The sequence below is a fragment of the Pipistrellus hanaki genome (genome assembly GCF_964339955.1).
Source record: "Pipistrellus hanaki genome assembly, chromosome: 7".
NCBI classification, from domain to species: domain Eukaryota; kingdom Metazoa; phylum Chordata; class Mammalia; order Chiroptera; family Vespertilionidae; genus Pipistrellus; species Pipistrellus hanaki.
In genome coordinates, this window is record NC_140509.1 from 41,063,338 (window position 1) to 41,085,991 (window position 22,654).

The 22,654-nt window shown below is 38.2% G+C and overlaps 1 long non-coding RNA gene across 1 annotated transcript; it reads left to right on the plus strand.

Moving 5' to 3' along the window:
* The first annotated feature begins 588 nt into the window (after window positions 1-588).
* LOC311626051 lies at window positions 589-16,625 on the plus strand. Its single transcript, XR_014795620.1, has 4 exons — window positions 589-702; window positions 7,176-7,254; window positions 7,875-7,911; window positions 16,240-16,625. It is a non-coding gene; the product is annotated as an uncharacterized lncRNA (long non-coding RNA).
* The last annotated feature ends 6,029 nt before the right edge of the window (window positions 16,626-22,654 follow it).

Genomic DNA, 22,654 nt, shown 5'->3' on the forward strand with positions numbered 1-22,654 from the left:
GAATACAACCACCATGTAAATTGAGAGTTAAATACTTTGAAAAATTGCATCACTGTGGCATTTAAGCCTTAAAGCTACATGTCTTTATTGGTCTCTATTTATAACTAGTGTATTCACAGTGGTTCTATGTGTAATTTGACTACGCCATCACTATGCCCAAGCTTACACATAACGATATATATGGATATTATATACATTACTTTCTTTGGTTCCTTTTATATTTTACGTAGGACAAGATGCTGACCCTTTTAAAGCATGTGCGTAGTAACTTATCTAGACATTTCATTTCACTTTACTAAAATTGCACAGCAGTCAGTCACCCCTTATCCTGGTATTGCTTTCTGTGGTTTCAGTTACTTACAGTCCCCACTTCAGTTTGAAAATAATAAATGGAAAATCCCAGAAATAAGCAATTCATTTGTTTTAACCTGAGTAGGATGATGAGATCTCAAGAGGCCCACCCTGCCTGGCACCCCCCCGCCCACCCCCCCTGCCCCAGGATGTGAATTACCCTGCATCTCCACTTTGATCATACTCCCACACGGACCCGTCAGTCACTGTGTAGTATCCCAGAAGCAGTATCCCAGTGCTTGTGTTCCAGTGATCCTTATAGTCGCCTACTGCTAGGTCACAATGCCTACCTCCTTCAACTCACTTCATCTCATCACACCAGCATCATCTCACCTCCTCAGAAGAAGAATGGTAAGTACCGTATAAAGATATATGCTGTGTGTGAGAGAGAAAGAGACCACATTCACTTTTATCACAGAACAGGCACACCTCAGTTTATTACACTTTGCTTTATTGTGCTTTGTAGGTGTTACGTTTTTGACAGATGGAAGGCAAGACCCTCCAGTAAGAAAAAGACTACAGTCACTTCATTGTGATACTGGCTTTACTGCAGTGCAATATCTCCTGGGTGTGCCTCTCTATTGTTCCCCTGTTCAGAGGGGAAGTGCTGACTTGTGTGTCTTCTGGTTTTCAAGCTTCTCTTGGCTTGCTCAGACTCTGGAACCCTTTCTGCACCCTCCAGGCCCAAGAACCCACAGGTAGAGTGCTATTGCAATCTTAAAAGCCACTCCAGAAAACCAGTCCAGTCAGGGCAGGTCTACCCAGTGCTTCCCAAAGGTACATAAGAAAATATTTTTCCTTTATCTCACATAAGAAAAAAACTTTTTTTTTTTTTTTTTTTTTGGTCATGGACAAGTTCACATTGTATGGAAATTTTAGGATTCCATCTGAGAAAGGTAAAAAAACATGATGTATAAGGAGACTGGATAGTGAGGATGGCAGCACAGTGGCTACTGATCAGACCCTGCTTCTCTCTTCAGGCCTCTCTCCAGACCTGATTTGCAGCCCCATCAGCAGTCAGTGATGGGTCACCATGTCTGCCACCATAGCAATCTGCAGGACTGACTTTCTTTTTTTCTTTTTTCTTTTTTTAAAAATATATTTTATTGATTTTGTACAGAGAGGAAGGGAGAGAGATAGAGAGTTAGAAACATCGATGAGAGAGAGAGTCATCGATCAGCTGCCTCTTGCACACCCCCTACGGGGGATGTGCCCGCAACCAAGGTACATGCCCTTGACCGGAATCGAACCCGGGACCTTTCAGTCCCCAAGCCGACGCTCTATCCATTGAGCCAAACCGGTTTCGGCAGGACTGACTTTCTGATGGTTGAGCCTCCGGTCATTGTGGATGTAACAGACCCAGGGTTTTTATATATTAGGATTGCACATTCAGTCACTTTGCTAAACCATATTTAGTCTAGTAATATGTCTTTAACTTCTTTTAGATTTTCTATGTAGATAGTCATATCATCAGCAAGGTTGATTTGTTTTTATTTTTTCATTCCCATCATTCCGCTTATATTTCTTTTTTCTGTCTAGAAATTTCTAATTCAGTGTTGAACAGAATGTTGAAAATGTCTCTGATTTTATGGGGAATGTTTCTAACTTTTCACCATTAATGGTGGTTACCATATTTTTGGTAGATACCCTTTATTACGTTAAATTTATCAAATGCCTCTTCTCTATTAATTGAGAGGGTTATATGATTTTTATTTTTACCCATATAATTTAAACTCCATTCAAATATTTTCTAGTGTTAAACTTCCTTTGCATTTTTTACTCAGCTTGATCATCATATATTTACTCACATACTGCCAGTTTAATTTGCTAATATTTTCTTTAGATTTTTTGCAACTTATGTTTATAAGTAACATTGTCGTATAATTTTCTTTCCTTAGCTGTCTTTATCTTGCTCTAGTAGTCAAGATTTACTACCTTTATAGGATGAGTAGAGAAGAGTTTCCTCTTCTCTCCTCTGAATGACTATATAAGATAGAAATAAACTAGTTTTTTGTTTTTGTTTTTTTAAAGTTCCTTAAATTGTCTGTAAAACCATCTGGGCTTGATGTAGGGAGATTTTAAACTACTGATTCAATTTCTTTCATGGTTACAGATATTTCTGGCTTTCCATTTCTTCTTGATTTAGTTGGTTATGTTCCTATAAGAATTTAATATCATATACTTTTCAAAATGTAGTGGCATGAAGTTTCTTTATGCTTTTTATCTTTTTAATATGTAGTATATTTGTATAATAAATCTGCTCATTATTTCCTAGTGCTGTTTATCTATGTCATATTTCTTTTTTCCTTGATCATTCCTGCAAGAGGTTTGATTTGAGAGATATTTAGGGGCCATGAATTTTTAGAAATTCCACAAAAAGCATCAATGTGCTGAATAATTGACATTTCCTTTGGTGCACTTATTTTTCTCCACAAATTTTTAACAGGTCAACCAAATTATTATTGTAAAACATGCCTATGCTATGACTATAACAACCTGCCAAGCTTTTGTATGTTTGTTCTTTTTCTCCTATTTTTTTTTTCTTTCTTCTTCCTCCGAGTCCTTTTCTTCTTCATTTTTTTTATGTAAATATAATCTTTATTTACTGGATTAAAATAATTTTTGGATTTTTTTAATTAGGAAAGAAATACTGGACATAGAAAAATTTCTGGAGTATAAGATAAAAATCAAGAGTCTTTCTCCTTGTCTTATACCAATCTCTAAAAGAAAACCATGTCTATTTTTAAAGACATTTTATACATTTGTATAGATGCATAATCTTACTTCTTACACAATTTTGATCATATTATTTATGTGACTCTTCACCATACTTTTGTAGTAATTTAATAATAGGCCTTAGAGATTTTCCTTTATTAGAAATTATAACTTTATTTTATTTGTATGTCTTCATATACAATTTCTATTTTGATTACCATTTACATGGAGTATCTTTCTCCATCCCTTTACTTTGAGTCTATGTGTGTCCTTATATCTAAAGTGAGTCTCTTTTAGACAGGATACACTTGGACCTTATTATTATTTTTATTTATTCTTATTGTTGACCCTATTACAGATGCCCCATTTTCCTACTCTTTGCTCACCTCACCTAGTAGGCCCCACCCCCCTTCTCTATGGCCATCACCACACTGTTGTCTGTGTCTATGGTTTATGCATATATGCTCTTTAGCTAATCCCTTCACCTTCTTTCATCCAGTCATAATTGTTATGTTTACACTTGTTTCTAACATATTTGTGGTTTCTGTTTGTTTCTTCTCATGATCCCGCTCCTTTTATTTTTATTATGTTTTGATTTTATTTTTCCCTACCCTTTTCCAAAAGGTATTTATTTTGTATCTCTTCTTCTAATGGAAGGGATGCCTACAAAATGTCATGAGCCATTTAGTATAATGCACTCCTTGCGAACAGACAGATTAGAAAAGGTTGTTTTTTTATTGTGTGTGATACTCCATTAATTGGTGAGTAAGAAGACCTTTGTGAATGAAAAGGCTCACCTTTCTCCTGATTGACACAGCATCAGATATCAGCTCTCAATTGCCAACTTGATGTCACTTGTGTGCAGAACCAAAGTTCACAGTCATAAGCAGCAGCTTTTTCTTTTCCAGAAATTATGCACACAACTTTAACACCTATTCTTAAGTCAACAAAATCTAAAGTTAATTAATGTCTTATTATCATCTTGACAAACATACAGACCTTAGAACCATGTTAACTCTAGTCCCACTGAATTTATATGCATTTTAAAATAAATTGTTATGTGATTTTTAACCCCCACAGATTAGATAGCATAATATTAGCATTATTTTATACAGACAATATTAATTTACCAGTAGCTCTGTGCACAAATCCGTGCAGCAGTAGCTTGCCAGTAGCTTGCTGTTGCCTTCCAGTATCTCTCCGCCTGCTGCCCTGCCCTCCTGTAGTTCCCCCTAGACCCTTCTCATAGCTTGGTGCCCTGCCACCTCCTGTAGTTCTCCGCCACCCACTTGTAGCTCGCTGCCCCACCCTCCTGCTGATCCATGATCTGGTCGTTATGCAGTTGGTCGTTATGCTTCATGGCATATATCAGTTGAGAAAGTGCTTTGTCTAGTTGTCATTCTCTTGTAAATTATTTATCTGATTTATCTCTTCTATTTTTCCTTGCTATTTCTATAAGCCAGTGTTCTCCAGAGAAACAGACCAATAGGATGGAGATTATATATATATATATATATATATATATATATATAATGTATATATCAGATAATTATTATGGAGGCCCAGATTCTGACTATAATCTGGAGTTCTAAGGCCTGAGAACTGGAGGGTTGGGAGTGGTGATGGTATAAATCCTGGTCCAGATTTGAAGGCCTGGGAACCAAGAACACTAATGTCTGAGGCAGAAGAAGATGGCTCAGGTCAGAGAAAAGTATCTGCCCTTCATCCACCTTTTTGATCCATTCAGGTCAACAGATTGAATGATGCCCAACCACATTGGGTAAGGCCATGCCTTCGTCAGTTTAAGAACTCAAATGATAATCTCTTTAGGAAATATCCTTACAAACATACTCAGAAATAAAGTTTTATGATGTATCTGGGCATCCCCTCACCCAGTCAAGTTGACACATAAAATTAGCCATCATAATCCTACCTAATAAAAAAGTAATATGCAAATTAACCATCACTCAGCTCAAGCCACACCCACCAGCCACGCCCAACAGCCAATCAGAGCAAGTGTGCAAATTAACCCAACCAAGAAGGCTGCAGCCACAGAGAGCAGTTGAGAGGCTTGGGTTTTCCCAGCAATGGAAGCCATGCTTTCCACACACCCTGGTGGGTCTAAGCCTCCAGGCTACAAAGTTTCAATTACAGAAGGTACATAAGCCCCAATAGAAATGGCAGCAGCCATGGAGTGAGCAGGAGGCTTGGATCCACTCCAGGCTACAAAGTTTCAATTGTAGAAGGTAAATAAATTTCAGATACCAGGACTTCAGCTTGGGTCGCCGGGGGGCGTGGCCCGCCTGCAAACCACCACAGGCCTCTCACTCAGACCGCCCCATGCCCCAAGACCCCCCCCCCCACCACCACCACCACCACCCCGGTCTGGGACACCCTTCAGGGCAAATCAGCAGGCCCCCACCCATGCACCAGGCCTCTATCTATTTAATAAAAGAGTAATATGCAGATCGATTATCACTCCAACACACAATAGCTGCCTCCATGAGGTCAAAGATCCTGCCCCCATGTAGACACAAGATGGCCACCACAATATGGCCAGCAGGGGAGGGCAGTTGGGAGGCACCAGGCCTATAAGGGAAGGCAGTTGAGAGGGACCAGGTCTGCAAGGGAGGGCAGTTGGAAGCCATCAACCCTGCAGGGGAGGGCAGTTAGGGGTGACCAGGCCAACAGAGGAGGGAGGTTGGGGGTAAATGGGCTGGCAGGGGAGCAGTTAGACATCAATCAGGCTGGCATGGGAGTGGTTAGGGTGATCATGCTGGCAGGCAAAAGTGGTTAGGGGCAATCAGGAAGGCAAGCAGGCGAGCAATTGGGAGCCAGCAGTCCTGGATTGTGAGAGGGATGTCCGACCCAGTGGGATCGGGTCTAAATGGGCAGTTTAACATCCCTTGAAGGGTCCCAGATTGGAGAGGGTGCAGGCTAGGCTGAGGGACACCTCCCCCACCCTGTGCACAAATTTAGTGCACTGGGCCTCTAGTATTTCACTATAATGCTTCTCGGTATAGATTTACTTACTTACTTACTTATTTACTTATTTACTAGAGGCCTGATGCACGAAATTTGTGTAAGGGTCTCAGCCCTCACAGCCTCGTCTGGCCCTGACAGCCCTGGCTTTGTCTGGAAGGTTGTCCAGATGGTTGTTCTGCTGTTCAGTCTAATAAGCATATTAACTCTTTATTATATAAAATTTATTCTGTTAAGTCATGTTTTCTATTTCTGTGGATTCATGTCTTCCATCAAATCTGGAATTTTCTCCAACATTATCACTTCAAATATTGCTTGTCTGCTACAACTCAGTTCTCCCCCTCTCTGACACAAGTTAGACCTTATTCTATCTTTCAGACATCTTAACATCCCTTTGGAATTTTCCAGCTCCTGTTTTTCAGTGTTGCATTCTGGGTAATCTGCACAGATCTATACTTACATTAACTCATTTCCTCTTTAGCTGTGTCTAATTGAATGTTGGGCTCATTCACACTGTGTTTGTAGTTACCATCTGTATTTATATATATTGAATTTAGTTCTTCATGAGTACCTGGTTTTTTAGGACAATCTTGTGGGTATTTTTCTCATTTTTTATTTCACTTGCATTACTTAAATTGCTGTAAAATGATTTTTAATCATAATTACTTTACATCCATTATCTAAGTCTTTGATGGTTGATCATCTTTTATGTGTTGGTCTTGCTCACTTTCACTTATTGTACTTTGTTTCCCATGGTTTGGTAATTTTTATTTATTTGTTTTTAAAGTATATTTTTATTATTTCAGAGAGGAAGGGAAAGGGAGAAATGCAAACATTAATGATGAGAGAGAATCATTGATTGGCTGCCTCCTGCACACCTGCTCCCTAGTAGGGATCTATCCCAAAACTCAGGCATGTGCCCTTGAACCCAAGACCCTTTAGTCAATAGGCCAATGCTCTATCCATTGAGCCAAATTGTCAAGGCTGTAGAGTAGCACTGAATCTAAGGGAATATTGAGGACCTGAATGGCATGTACTTTCCTTCACAGAGCATTTACTTTTGTTTTTGCTTTTACTGGAAACGAGGTGATACTACTGATTTATGTCTACTTTAATCCTCTCCTAAGGTCCTGGCTTCACATACAAATTTTGGGTCCTGCCTTCTCACCTAGCAGGATGCCTAAGGCTTAGTCTTCAGATCTAAAGGTTAATATCCTCATATATATATGAGGATATATATATGAGGATATTAACCTCATATATATATATATATATATATATATATATATATATATGTATTTTTATTCAACCTATGATAGGTAACTGGTGATTTGTAGTTTCAGGGATAGAAGGAGAATGCAAGGACAAGAGATATAATTTACTACACAGTATGCTAATCATTGCCCAGACTCCCATATTTTCAGAATGAACTTAACTATTATGTTGAATTAAATAATTAAAATACTATTCAATTGCACTTTCAATATTTTTAGTCTCTTTCTTATTCTTCTAAGATGATCTATTACTGTTTACTGACTTTCATTTTGCATAATGTGAAAATCCTTTGTCCAAAATGATGAGGATCTATAATAATTCCACAAGATCCTGAAATTAAAAAAAAATAAATATGCAATCATCATTAAAATATCAGCTCTATCCACAAGAATTCAAGTTCCATGAGTAGAGGGTTCTGTATGTTTTGCTCATCATTTTAATTCCAGCACCGAGAATAGTGTTTAACTGGTACTTAAGAACATGTATTGAATTGACAAATTAATGCATTTTATAAAGAATAACTTTATTATTATTTTTTTTTGAGATTATAGAAAGACTAGAGCCTCAGTGAATGAAATTCATGCACAGGTAGGTCCTTAGACCTGGCTGGCAATCAGGGCCAATCTGTGGGGTGACTGGTGGAGCAGTTGGGAGGTCCCACTCGCACCCACCTTGGCTGGCCTGGGGCCTGCAGGCTGGGGGAGCTCCTGCATTGGGCATCTGCCTCCTGGTGGTCAGTATGCATCATAGCAATTGGTTGTTCTGCCCATCATTCCACCTTTTGGTCGATTTGCATATTAGGTTTTTGTTATATAGGATGTGACAGATGTTACTCTTATTTTACCATGCAATTATCCCTAAGTTTCAAAGGTCAGAAACCTTATTGTACAAACTTATTTAAATCACATATATCTTCCTGACTACTCTGGTAGATATATGGTCACAGAGAACCAGTGTTGTACTGGATCACTCTTACACAAGAATATTTTACAGAATTATGCATGTTTTTCTAACTGAGCATATTGTCTATACTAATAATAGCCTACTGAACTGGGTCTGGCAGCATCAGTGGTGGGAGTCAGGCCTGGGTCCATCACCAGTTAGAAGGAATCTCAGGGTGAGGACCATCACCTCAGCCAGAACTCAAGATGGTCACCTGGCCTGGCCCCTCTTCAGAGGCAGCCTCCATGTACACTTCAGGCGACAGACATGGATGCCTAAGAGGCTCGGGCAATGGTGCCCCATCCCTACTCTACTCCCCTTGTCTCCTTCACCTGTGGCCCCCACAGAAGGATATGTATGAGAGCCCTTCCCCTGCTACCTTTCACCACTGTCCCTGGCCATCCTTTAGTACACAGGCAAATCCGCTCTCACCTGCTTCCAGGGCCTCTGCTCTGGATGGGGCCTTTGGAATCCAGGGCTCACAGAGAACTATTGCTCTTGAAGGTGTCTTTGCCACAATGTGAATAAACTGTCACTTTTTGGAATAGGGACTCATGCAAAAGTTTTTCTTGAAACAGATCTATGTTCTGCAGCTGTGGCCACTGTCCTGAGACCAGGTCCTGTCTCTGGGAATCGGGGCACTGGAGTGGAAGTCCCCACCTCACCCTCATGCCCTTTTACATTCAGGGATTGAGCTTAATTCACTTTGGGGGAGGCCTGGCAAGGGTGACAGGTATCACAGATGGAAGGATGGAGAATGGAGAGGCGGACACCCTGCTCGGCCCCTCCCTGAGTGGAGTCAGTCAGATGAAGGCCAGCCAGCCCGCCCCACAATTGGGTGAGATAGCATCCTCTGTGTCTACCTCTCACCCCGTGGGCTTGGCCACTCCCTCAGCTCCGGCAGCCCTCTGCATTCCACAATAGTGCACTCTGCCCTCACATGCTGCTCGCCCTAAATTAGAAGGAAGAGAGCAGTAGGCCCACAGACAACTACACAGAAAGATAAGGCTCATGGCTGGCAAGTGCAGTGGCAATAGCAAGAGCCCCTCCTGCCTCCGTGGCAGCGTTAAGGAGCAGTGAGCAGGCAGGCAGTGAGGAGCAAGAGGTCCCGGACTATGAGAGGGATTTCTACCTGTTGGCTTAGGCCCATTCCCCATGACATCCCCTGAGGAGTCCCAGAATGCGAGCAGATGCAGGCTGGGCTGAGGAACAGCCCCCCCCCCCCCCATTCACAAATTTTATGCACCGGGCCTCTAGTAGGAGTCATGACATTTCTCTTATGATATTTCATTCTTGATGGTTTTTTCTCAGTCTTTCTATTGCAAATAGAATCTCTTACTTTTGTATCTCTTCTAAAGCAATGTAAAAAACTGGATGTCACTCTGCTTTTGACATTGATAAGGTGGTTTTACAGTGTTTTGGGGGTTTTGGTCCATCAGCTTTGTCACTTGAGTTTATGATTGGTGTGCCCTGGAGTGTGTCAGCCAATTTTCTTTCAGTCTATGCTATAACGAGTACTTTTTGAAGTTTTATGTTTGGAAGGAGAGTGCAAGTATTAGTAGATGGATGATGGCAATGTTTCCAGCCTGCTGCCTTTCTCAAAGCACATGTTTGAAAGGCTGGTTCTGGATCCCAGTGGTAGGTAACATTTCCCACAGAATATCACTTATTAATCAATAAGGTCTATATAAGAGTATTGATTGATTCTAAAAGAAATAGAAAAATAGGCATTCTTCCTGGATTTCTTCATTTACTTATCCATTCTTTGAGGAATGTTCACTGAAAATTACATATTCCCTAAACTTTTTACTCAGTTACAATCTTGAAATAACTATCATTTTAAGAACTGAGGTAGATGAATAATAAGTACCAGTAAGATAGGGTCTTGGCCTCAGAGATTTTATTTAGAGTGTGGTAGGGAAGGTAGATAGGAATGCAGAAAGTTACATGTACTAGAAGTCTTTGAGTTGGATACAGAGTGCTATAGAAACACAGAAGTAGCCGAAACTGGTTTGGCTCAGTGGATAGAACGTCGGCTTGTGAACTGAAAGGTCCCGGGTTCGATTCCGGTCAAGGGCATGTACCTTGGTTGCGGGCACATCCCCAGTAGGGGGTGTGCAAGAGGCAGCTGATCAATGACTCTCTCTCATCGATGTTTCTAACTCTCTATCCCTCTCTCTTCCAATCTGTAAAAAATCAACTATATATATATATATATATATATATATATATATATATATATATATTTTTTAGTAGTACAGTGAGCTTTAAAAAAAAAAAAAAAAGGAAACATAGAAGTAAAAGATAACTAATTGTGCCTGGACTGAGAGTTGAAATAATGGGAGAAAATTAGGAAAATCCTCACAGGAATGAGATTTAGCCATGGCTTAGAAGAATAAAAGGCAGTTCATCAGACATTTTCATCATAGAAAACTCCATGTATATTCTCTTATTTTTATGCTCATTTAGAAGAACCTCCCGGATCTTCTCAGATAAACTATGCTGGTGTTCAATCATTCTGAAAGTCAAGGACTGAGTACTTTCTTAATTTCCGCTTTTTATTTAAATTCACTTACTTTTGTTCCATCTTCAGTGCAGCCAGAGATCATTTGGGTTTATTTTTCTCCCATTTTAAAGTCTTTTGTATTTTTTACCTTCCAAAAATGTGCATTATTTACTTCAAAAGAGGGAACAAAAATACTTTTTAACTATGAAGTGCTATGTAAATCTTAGTTGGTGTTATTATTATAATTTGATGTACTATATTTATTTTTTTCAGATAAGAAAACTGAGACTTTGCTTAAATGGCATATCCAAGTCATATGGATAGAATGGTGGAAATGGAACTTTGATATCATCTCATAAATCAGTTTCCTCCTTTCTTGACACCATGTTTCCCATGATATATTTGCAAATCAAATAATTCATCTACATATTTGTTATCTCCAAGTACAGAAAGAAAGGATATTGCTCAGGACTTAGTAAACAATAACATTTTAATAAAAATGACACTTTAGGGCTTAAAAACATTAATCTTTTCTTTAAACCCACAATTTTGTTGAATTGACAGTGTGTTAAGAAAATGATATTTAAAAGTTTAATTTTTTTAATATGGAAATTTCTTTCAGTAACAACTTTAAAAACTCTTGAACTTTGAACTCCTTAATTCATTTATCTACCCATCAAACTTTTTTTTACTTGGTACTGTGATAGGAATGTAAAGGGGAAGAAAACTTGGTTTCAGACAGCAACTCAGGCTCCAGGTCATTTCTGAATTTTTCCCTACTAAATTGGGTTGATGTCTTCTGAAGTCTCTCTCTCTCTCTCTCTCTCTCTCTCTCTCTCTCTCTCTCTCTCTCTCTCTCTCTTTCTCTCTCTCTCTTTCTCTCTCTCTCTCTTGAGATCCTGTTACCCTCTGAAAGAAGGATTTGAACAGAAACTCACACCAATCTCTGATAGAACCTAACTCTACTTTTACCTAATTGTAAGCAAAAACTGGGAAGCATATAGTACCCTCTGAATGATGGGTAATAGAGTAATACCATATTGCTTACAAATAAACAAAAGAAAAGTAGTGGGGAGAAGGGTAAGCCAATTCAGAGAATTGCCTATTTCAGTAAACTGATTTAAAAAAATACCTAGTTTGTCTTCTCATTAAGATTCAAGAAGATTGAATTTATACAATTTTAATAAACAATTTCGAAAATCTCAAGCAATAAAGGATTGCTTGAATTTGAAGAACATGACTGCAAACTTAAAAGAGACTGAAGCAGACAATAGAAGGGGAATACTGCACAAAAAATCAACTAGTGAAGTAGAAAAGAATTTTCAAAACTCTTCCAGAGCACAGAGAAATGGATAAAAGATTGAAGTGATGAAGGAAATAATTATAAAATATGGGAAAAGATCACGGAGATCCAACCAAGGAATGTAGTATTGCCAAAGGAGAGAACTGAATATGTGAATGAGAAACAATGGAAGAAAATTGGTTGATACAAAGAAATCCAGTCTAAACATCTAAACATCAAAAGTATGGATAGTAATCTTCGGCAAATGCCATAACGAAAACAGTTTAGTATTAAGAGTGTGCAAAAATCCTTTACATTTTCAACATTCCCCGCCACCCCACCCCCTCGGCCCCCAGCTTCCCCGACACACCCAAAATAAAACCAGCAACCACCCATCAAGTTATCTACTGCCTCAGTTGTAATCCCTTCAGGAACATCTGATGGTTCAGTGAAGAGACTTCACATAACTGAAGGTGCAAACCAGGAAGGTGAGGCACCCAGAGATTAGCAACAATGAGAAGCTGTCCGTACCTTTTGAACAGAAGGAGAGAAAATTGAGTTACCTGAGTTTAATGAGCTGGAATTCTGGAGGAGGGACTTTGTGAGGGCTCTAAACTTGCAAAGGGATGCAGCTACTATTAGCACTGAGCAAAGGTAGGGAAGAGGAAAGTGGTAATTTTGACCTCACTCTCTGCTTTCCTGCCCTCTGCTCTCCTGCTGGTACCTCTCATTGGCTGAAGGAACCCAGAGACAGCCAGCAATTTTGTCAACAGAGGCAAAAAACAACAACAGCTGGTTAGGGTAGAGAAACATGAAATAGATTTAGAGGGTGGGATGGGATAGGATGTGGATAAGGAGAATAATTGGTATATCCAGCAAGGATAAAAACAAAACAAAAAAACAACTAGATCAATTGAGAAATATCCAGTTAGCTTGGGAGGGGTGGAAGCCACTACAGAACATGGATATGGATTCTGTATCCAATTACTTGGTTGTTCATGTGTGAATGAAGTGAAAAATAGTCAAGCAGAAGCATGGGCTTAAGAAACCTCCTGGGGGATTCAATGAGTACCAGAGAGACTCAATCTCTGCTTTCAGTGAGCTTGTAGTTAAAACTCAGTTTGTAATAACTAGTGCCATGTGTTAGGAGGAAAACTTTTCTACCAACTTAGATCATACTGGTCAGGGACCTGCAAATTAAGTGAGAACAGAAGGGTTAACAAGAGATGTTATTATGGATGCAAGAGTACCTTATATCAATAGCAGTACTCTATATAAATAGAAGTTCCCAGAACAGCTCAGAGTAAAGGTTTATATCCTAGCTTAATAAAGGCTGGAGTGGGGGACTGGGGAGCTAATTTAAGGGCTTCAAAACTGTAAGGCTTTGCTGAGGCTTGTTTACCAAAATTTTTTTGGAATGTCCTGGTGCCTAAGATCAGTGCCTCCTGGACTGGAGACCTCCCTGGAGTGGGGGAGACTGTGGCAACTGGCTCTCATAAAGATCTGTTCTAGTCGGATAAGGAAAGTTCAGATAAGCATTCTTTCTGTACCTTCTGTAGCTCAGATGTCTTCACTTTTAAGTAATCTCAATACAGGTTTGGTGGTTGTTGGTCTTTTCACTTGGCTATGGAAGCAGAAGCACAGGGAACTGTAGGGAAATCTTGGAGGGGAGCCTACTCCAGGATGATCAGGAAGGGCCTCCTGATCTTAGTTAAGACTGAAAGATGAGTAGTTGTTAATAAGACAAAGCAGCTTAGAAGAAATCTAGGCAAAGGGATCAGCTTGGCATAATCAGGTGGACACTCAAGTTAATTAAAATAGCCTAATTGAAAAATTTCAGGGAGAACTTTCTTAGTCCATGTGGGCTACTATTATCAAAATACCAAAGACTAGGTGGCTTATAAACAACAAAGATTTATTTCTCATCGTTCTGGAGTCTGGGAAATACAAGATCTAGGGGCTATCAGACTCAGTGTCTGGTGTGAGCCCTAGATGGCCACCTTTTTGCTGTAACCTCACCTGCAGAGGGTGAGGTAGCTTTTGGGGTCTCTTTTTACAAAGACACTATTTCCAACCATGAAGGCCCTGCCCTTTGACTTAATCACCTACCAAAGGCCCCATCACCTAATATCTTCACACTGGGCATTAGCGTTTTTGTTTGTTTTGTTTTAAATATGTTTTCATTGATTTCAGAAAGGAATGGAGAGAGTGAGAGAGATAGAAACATCAATGATCACCTGCCTCCTGCACATCCCTACTGGGGATAGAGCTCACAACCTGGCATGTGTCCTTGACTGGAATCAAACCTGAGATCCTTCAATCCACAGGCCGATGCTCTATCCACTGAACCAAACCAGCTAGTGCTGGGCATTAGGTTTTAACATATGAATTTAGGGGAGAGGGAATACAAACATTCAGACCATATTAGGAAGTGATATCATATCTATATTTAAGAAGCATTTACTGATCACCCATTAAGGAGCTGGCACTGGTGAAATAAAAACACATAAACTACATTCAATTCCATGTGTTTGAGTAGTCACAGAGGGAAGCAGATAAATGAAGAATTAGAGCAGCTTTTATTCCCAATTATATCGAGAAATAATTGATATACATTACTATATAAGTTTAAGGTGTGCAACATGATGTTGCACACCTTAAACTTATATAGTAATGCACATGATGGTTTGATTTACATATGTTGTGAAATGATTACCATAATAGGTTTAGTTAACATTCAACATTTCATACTGATGCAGTAAGAAGAAAAAATATTTTATCCTCGTGATGAGAACTCTTAGGGTCTACCTCTTAATAACTTCCCTATAATTCATACAGCAGTGTGAGGTATAGTCATGTTATACATTACAACCATGTTTATCGTATAACTGGAAGGTTGTATGTTTTGACCATCTTTCTCTAATTCCCTTCCCCCATGCTTTTCCTCTGGTAACCACAAATCTAATCTCTTTTTCTAAGATTTTTTAAAAAATTAGATTTCACCTATAAATGAGATCATGCAGTATTTGTCTTCCTTTGTTTGACTTACTTCCCTCAGCATAAGGCCTTCAAGTTCCATGAATACTGTTGCAAATATTAGGATTTCCTCATTGTTTATGATCGAATAATATTGGTGTATGCATGTGTGTATGTCTCTCTGTGTGTGTACACATCTTCATCCATTCATCCCTCGATGGACACTTAGGTTGTTTTCATGTTTAGGCTACTGTAAATAATATAGAGCAGCTTCAGACGACAGCTGTGTTCAAAGCACCATGAGAGAACATAGGTGCTGGGAGGTACCCCATCTTCTCTGTGCCAGCCAGAGGTTTGACTTTGTGTATTGTACTTGGCCCCCTGACCATCTTGTCCTTAGAAGGACTCCAAATAAAGTAGCACTAGTAAATTTCATGTTAATATTACCTTTGTCAATGAGAATAATATATTGAAAGGCATGTCAACAAGTTGGAAATACTGCTCTATTATCTCCATCTTTTTCATCTATTTTCACTGCTAAGAGAAATAGAGTAGCTAACACTATTAAGTTTTCTAGAAATTAAATAAGTAAAATTACTCAGAGAATGTCTTGTCAAAATCTTTGCTTTTCTTACTGTTTATTCAAATGAAGAAGACATTGGGAGTTCTTTAAATACTCCTACATAAAAAAAGTGTATCTTGTATTGGCATGCATTTTAGTAGACATTATTTCTCACATTGTTTAAGAGACATACAAATTTTAAAAAGCATAAAGGAAGCAAATAATAATAATAATAAATTTACTTGGTAATAAACTACAGCTAGCCTGAAATTCAGATCAGTAATTAATTAGAACTGTTCAAAATTACTTCATGCCTGGAAAAATAAGACTTCTATAATTAAATTTACAATTAAATGCTATACATGTCATGTACAAAGGCAGGTTTATATAGTATAATTCTATATTATTTCTCAATAAAATAAGAAAAATGCAAGAGGGATTTAATTTTCAATATACAGGATTTTAACTCTCATATAATGCATCTTTGTGGGAAAACAGAAACAAGTCAGATAAGAAATATGCTGATTTGGCTTATTTTTAAGTTATGAAAATAGTGTGTTTTTTTGGTAGCCCTGGAAATAGAGTAATCTCTAATAAAATATATGCATGAAGAAAGCCATTAAGACACACTTTATCTTCTTTGTCTAGGCTTGTGATGAAATGTTTCCTACTTTGAAAAGAAAAAGAAAAAACAGTGCTGTGAATTAAAGAGCTGAACTCTCTATCAAGGGACTAATGAGTATTGTATTAAAATGTAAATGGAGTGGTCTTGAGTGCTTTAGAATTTGTGAGAAAAGACTTGAAATTGTCTTTATCCTGTCATTCTTGGGGCTCCCCTCAGGAGCAATTGTAAAGGTGAAGGGTGGAGGGTGGTGAACTGAACCTCTAGTGCCAGGATGCTTCCTGCAGAGTTGAGCGGGTATGGACAGCCTGGCAGCACTGCCCACACTCCAGGACTCCAGGATTTGGAGATGTCCAGTTAGGATGCCTGATCAGGGAAGTTCAGAAAGTCAGGTTAGAGAGGAAGATCTAGCCTATGGGGCGGGGGGTGGGGGGGGGGGGGCATGGACACTGGCTGGTAGGTGAGGGAGAGACTGAAAAGACTGATTTTTTTTTTTTTTTAAGCTGAACTGGATCAATCTAGAGCTAGGCTCAATTCGGGAAGGACTTTATTCCCTTCGGGAAGGACTTTATTCTTCCAGAAGCAGAAAGGAGCACTAAAGCAATAAATTATCGTTGGGTTGCAAAATAAAAATGGAACGAAACAAACTAGAGGTCCCATGGTCCTCTAAAACTGTGTGTAGAAATGTATATCTCTGCATTTTTTCCCCTGGGAGATCCGATTCTTAGCAGGCATCAAATTCTCAAAGGGATAAAAGACTCCTATCTTTTCTCAGTTCTCATCTCCCTTCCTCCCCCAAAAATGAAAAGAAAAGCCACTTATCTGGAAATGACACTTTGTATTTACATTTAGGGAGTTCTTCTGAATGTAACATGTCCACAGTGACCACCTGAAAACATGAATTGTTTTAGATCTGTGATTAAATATAAGAGTTATATTTGTGATTAACCCAAGATTATATTTGTGATATTGCCCTCAATTATGTTTATTCCTAAATTCCTTCAAACTGTAGTGAATTTTAATTGTGCATCTGAGATACATATGTGTTAAACTAATGGGTAAGATGTAACAAGGCATGCCTTCTGGAAAGAAATGTCAATCCAGAGATCAAAGATTAGACTTTTAGTCTGTCCCTGGTCCTTTTCTCGTCCCCTCTCCCCTCAGTTCCCTAGCCCAGGTGTGGTGCCAGCAAAAGCCAGATTTTTCCTGCCAAAGAGTACTGCCCATATTTTTAAGTCTTTACTTGTGAGATTCTTTTTCCCTTTTGATATATGTTCTTAGGCCTTTCTCCTTCTATCCACATCCTATGTATTGTGGCGTGACAAAACCTTGGTCCCACACATGAACAGGATGGCACTCCCAGCGTGGATCTGCTGTCCGTGTCAGGTTGCGTTTTCGAGGTGGCCGGCAGTCCAGGCATCTGACAACTGCTCTTTGTGCAATTGTAGATTCGTTGCAGTTCTAAGCTGGCTTCTCAGGAGGCAGGTAGCATCAGAGGCCACACAGAAATGGAAATGGCGGGTACTGAACTTTGTGACTGGGCACCTATTAAATCAGTTAAGGACTTATTCATCATCTAGCTGGAGGGGAAATTGGTACGTGTTCCCAATAATTATAAGTTAAATGCGAAAATACAGGCACACATTGCTGGCAGTCCTTTTAATGATAGGATGAAAAGCTTTCAGAGATGAGAAGGTAATGGTGGAGAGCAAAAGACTGTGACAGAAATAGAGACTTCATAATTTGTCTCTCCTCTACACTCCTGAATTAGAATGTATGGGAAATTGACTCTGGGGTAAAGCTATTTCTGCTTTTCTCTGCTCTCATCTATTTGCAAATGGATGAAAATGCTTGTGCAGATGAAAATGCTGGAAAACTATGAACCATGATGTAACAGAATATAAATGAACAAGGATGTCTAAAAAGTATTTTACTTGAAACAAATCTGATATAACCAGGAAATTTGATAAGGTTGGAAATTAATCAGCCCATTATTCTAGAAACAAAGCTGGTTAGGCTAAGGATGCAGTGGATAATGTAAAAGGAAGCTTCTTTTCCCTCTCTAGGAATACTGGTTGCTCAAAATAGGTTTTCAAATTTTTAAAGATGAATTATATATATTTATTTTCAGTGTATGCACTCTCTCTATATATTTTATATTTATATAAAATAAAATAAAATATAATTGCATATTTTTTTGTCTTCAAGATGGTTTTAAAATAATTTTTGTTATGGGTAGTTCTACTCTTCATAAGTTTATTTGTAAGATTTTGAATATGCCTACAACTAAACTGTATTTTAGTGATTATTTTTAAAAATTGTTTTAATATCTTATCTTCCTATGTATGTGAAGTATGAAAAAAAAATGACCAAGTAAGAAGATCTCAAATAGAGATAACTCAGAAATCTTACATTTAATTAGTAAACTGAAATCCAAGGTCTTTTTTTTTTTTTTTTTATTCTGCCAAGACTTCTGTCAATCATTGTCAACCTGAACAGTTAGAGAAGGTATGCACTTTTGCATTTCTCCAAAGAAATGTAAATTCTCTTGTATTAGCAAGTTATGCTGTTGCAACATAAAGCATACTCTTACTCTTGGGTTCTTTCTCAGGAAGTGCTGACAAGTAGATCTAATAATTTAATAATGTAGGTGGACTAAAATGCCCATTTACTTAAAAGTCTTCAGAAGAAAGTTTTCAGAAAGAACTGTAAATATGCAAACTTGATTCAAAATTTTTAAATGTCATAAAAGAAAGCTTTGTTTATGTATCTATTTATTTATACTGTGTATCTAACCACAACCTTTTCTTGAGTACCTATCATATTAGGTAAACAAGATAAAATCTCTGTTATCAAACATTTCTTAAAATAAAAAAAAGTCAATGATTGCAACTTACGGTTATAAATATTATAATAGTGTCTGGCTTTTTCACCATTTTGCCTTAGCACCTAGCAATATCTGTCATGTAAAGAATCAAAATAAATATTTTATAGATGGATGGGTGGATGAAGGGTGGATGTGATAGAAGATAAAGTAAGAGCAATAGATGAAGGGAATCAGGGAGAACCAGGAATACCATACTAGCAGAATAATCTTTATCCTGAAGACTAGAGTTTCTTGGTTTCCAATACACTTAGTTTATTTTTTAGAGTGGTTTTAGGTTCACGACAAAATTGAGCAGAAGGTACAGAGATTTCCCGTATAGTTCTTGCCCCTCCCCATTGTCATCATCCTGCACCTCAGTGGTGCATTTATTACAATGAATGAACCTACATCATTACAAACTCTATCACCCCAAGTTTCCACTGTTTACATTGAGGCTCATTGGTGGTGTTGTACATTCTATGGTTTGTTTTCTAATTAATTAATTATTTTTAATCCTCACTTGAGGATATGCTTTTCATCAATTCCAGAGAGAGAGGAAGGGAGAGAGAAAGAAACATTGACTGGTTGCCTCCCATCTGTGCCACCAACCGAAGATCAAACCCTCAATCTGGGAATGTGTGCCCCAACTGGGAATCGAACGCATAATCCTTCAGTGCACAGCATGACACACTAACCAAATGAGCCACACTGGCCAGCACCATTCTGTGGGTTTTGGTGGACATGTAATGATTTGTATCTACCATTATAGTTCATACAGAATAGTTTCACTGTCCTAAAAAAATATTCTGTGCTCTGCCTATTCAGCCTTCCTTCCCCAGATCCCTAGCAATAACTGATTCTTTTACTGTCTTGCCTTTTCTGGAATGTTGTCATACAGTTGGAATCATACGGTATGTAGCCTTTTTCAGATTGGCTTATTTAACTTAGTAATATGCATATAAGTTTTTTCCATGTCTTTTCATGGCTTTTAGCTCATTTCTTCCTAGTGCTGAATAATATTCTATTGTCTGGATATATCACAGTTTTTTCATTCATCCAAAAGGACTTGGCTGCCTCCAAGGTTTGGCAATTTTGAGTAAAACAGTTATAAACAGTTACATGTGCAGGTTTTTGTGCAGGGCATACATTTTCAACTGATTTGAGTGAATGTCAAGGAGTTGCTGGATTATATGGTAAGGGATGTTTATCTTTGTAAGAAACCACCAAACTGTCTTCCAAAATGGCTGTCCCATTTTCCATTCCCATCAGCAACGAATGAGAATTCCTGTTCTTCTACACCCCTGTCATAGCATTTGGTGGTGTCAGCATTTTGGATTTTGGCCATCCTGATAGGTGTGTAGAGTATCTCATTGTTGTTTAAATTTTTTAAAAAATATATTTTATTGATTTTACACAGAGAGGAATTGAGAGGGATAGAGAATTAGAAACATCGATGAGAGAGAAACATCGACCAGCTGCCTCTTACACACCTCTTACTGGGGATGTGCCCGCAACCAAGGTACATACCCTTGACCGGAATTGAACCTGGGACCTCTCAGTCTGCAGGCAGACGCTCCATCCACTGAGCCAAACCAGTCCCGGCAAAATTTTTATTTCTTAATGACATAAGATGTTAAGCATCTTTTCATACTCTTATTCACCATCTGTATATCTTCTTTGGTGAGGTGTTTGTTCCAATTTTTAACCAACATTTTAATTAGATTGTTAGTATTCTTATTGTTGAGTTGTAAGAATTCATTGTATATTTTGGATAACAGTCCTTTATCACAATATGTTTTTCCCCAACCTGTCTTCTCATTCATTTGGCATTGTCCTTCACAGAACAGTTTTTTTTTTAATTTAATAAAGCCCAGCTTATAAATTATTTCATCCATGAATTGTGCCTTTGGTGATGTATCTAGAAAGTTATCTCTGTACACAAAGTCATCTAGATTTTCTTCTATGTTAATCTTCCAGGAGTTTTTATAGCTTTTCATTTTACATTTAGGTCTATGATCTAATTTGAGTTAATGTTTGTGAAGGGTATAATATCTGTGTCTAGAGCCATTCTTTTCACAGGTAGATGTCTATTTTTTCCAGTACCATTTGTTTAAAAGATTTAGGGGGGATTTTTTTAATTTTAGTAAAAATTATATTTCTTAAGAAATTAAAGGAGACACTTTTCAGTGGTCTTCCATTTAATGTTCCAGGATAAAAATATATCTGAAATAATCAAATAAGGGACTAATTTACCAACATTGAGCTTAAAACAATTAGGTTCTCTATCCCAGGCTTCTCAAAATATATATTCTATTGTCCTCAAAACAGAGATCAACCTTACAGTTTTCAGTTGTTATACTGGGCTGAGCATATTATCATGAATTTAAATGATAAAATTGAATTAATAAAGAAACAATCACATATGTTTGGAATGTCCTGGTTCAGTTTTCTAACTCAAAACAATAAAAAATGTTTTTAAAAACTAAATAATGGAAAACTGGATCACTAATCTAGTTGTTGTTTATAATAACTTTTGAATAACAAACTGGAAATTTTATTTTATTGTTTAAATAAAAATACAAACTGTAAAATATAATTCTAATAAAGTTATTGAAATTAATAGCATGGAATTATTGGTGCTACTCAAAAACTACAAATAGAAGAGATAACTCCATTATGCTAAGAAGAGACAAAGACAGACATTACCATTAAATATAATTCATGTGATGCCTTGTCCCCAGATTGTAAAATCTGAAGCTCACATTTCCAGTAATTCTAGATGCAATATAGACAGAGCTAGTCCACAGATATATCTTCCCAATGACATCTTAAACATATTTAATGCTAATTTTCTAAATTTGTAATTATATGTTTATTTACTTGCTTATGCCTTGTATTTTCATTATCTTCATCCTCTCACTAGACTTAAGATCCATAAGGTCATATATCGATTTCACATACCATGTGTCTTTAGGGCCTAGCATTGTGCCTCACTTATAATAAGCACCAGTCACTGCTTGTTAAATGAGTGGAGAAAATTTAAAATGAGACAGGCCGAGGAGAGCATTCCGGGCAGAGCTAAGCATGAACAAAGGCCCAGCAGGGAGAGAGACTTGGAACATGCTAATGTGATGGCATCACGTGGTTTTGACATGACCGAGTTTCCCATCCTTTACCCTGGCATTGATGAGGTACACAGGGCTAAAGAATTGACAGATACCAGGTAAAACTAAACATTGGAAGGCATTCTATCTTCCAGGGATGAGGACCAGTTGTGAGATCACTCTCATTGCTGAGGATGATGAGGTCAGCTCACTCCACCCTGCGTTGTGGGCTAATGTGGCATCAGTGGCATCCTTCCGTTCCACACGTGGGTTTCTGTTCAGACTCCAGGGCACCACCCAGCAAATAAGGACAGAGCAATCAGATCCCCACAGAGGCAACTTCTGTAGAGCAGACAGGGAGTATGAGATGGATAAGATGGGCAAGATAAGTAAGCTTCAATAGGATAAGATTTTTATTACATTTGATCAAAAGTCACCTCAACACACTTAACACAGCAAAGGGCAGGTGCA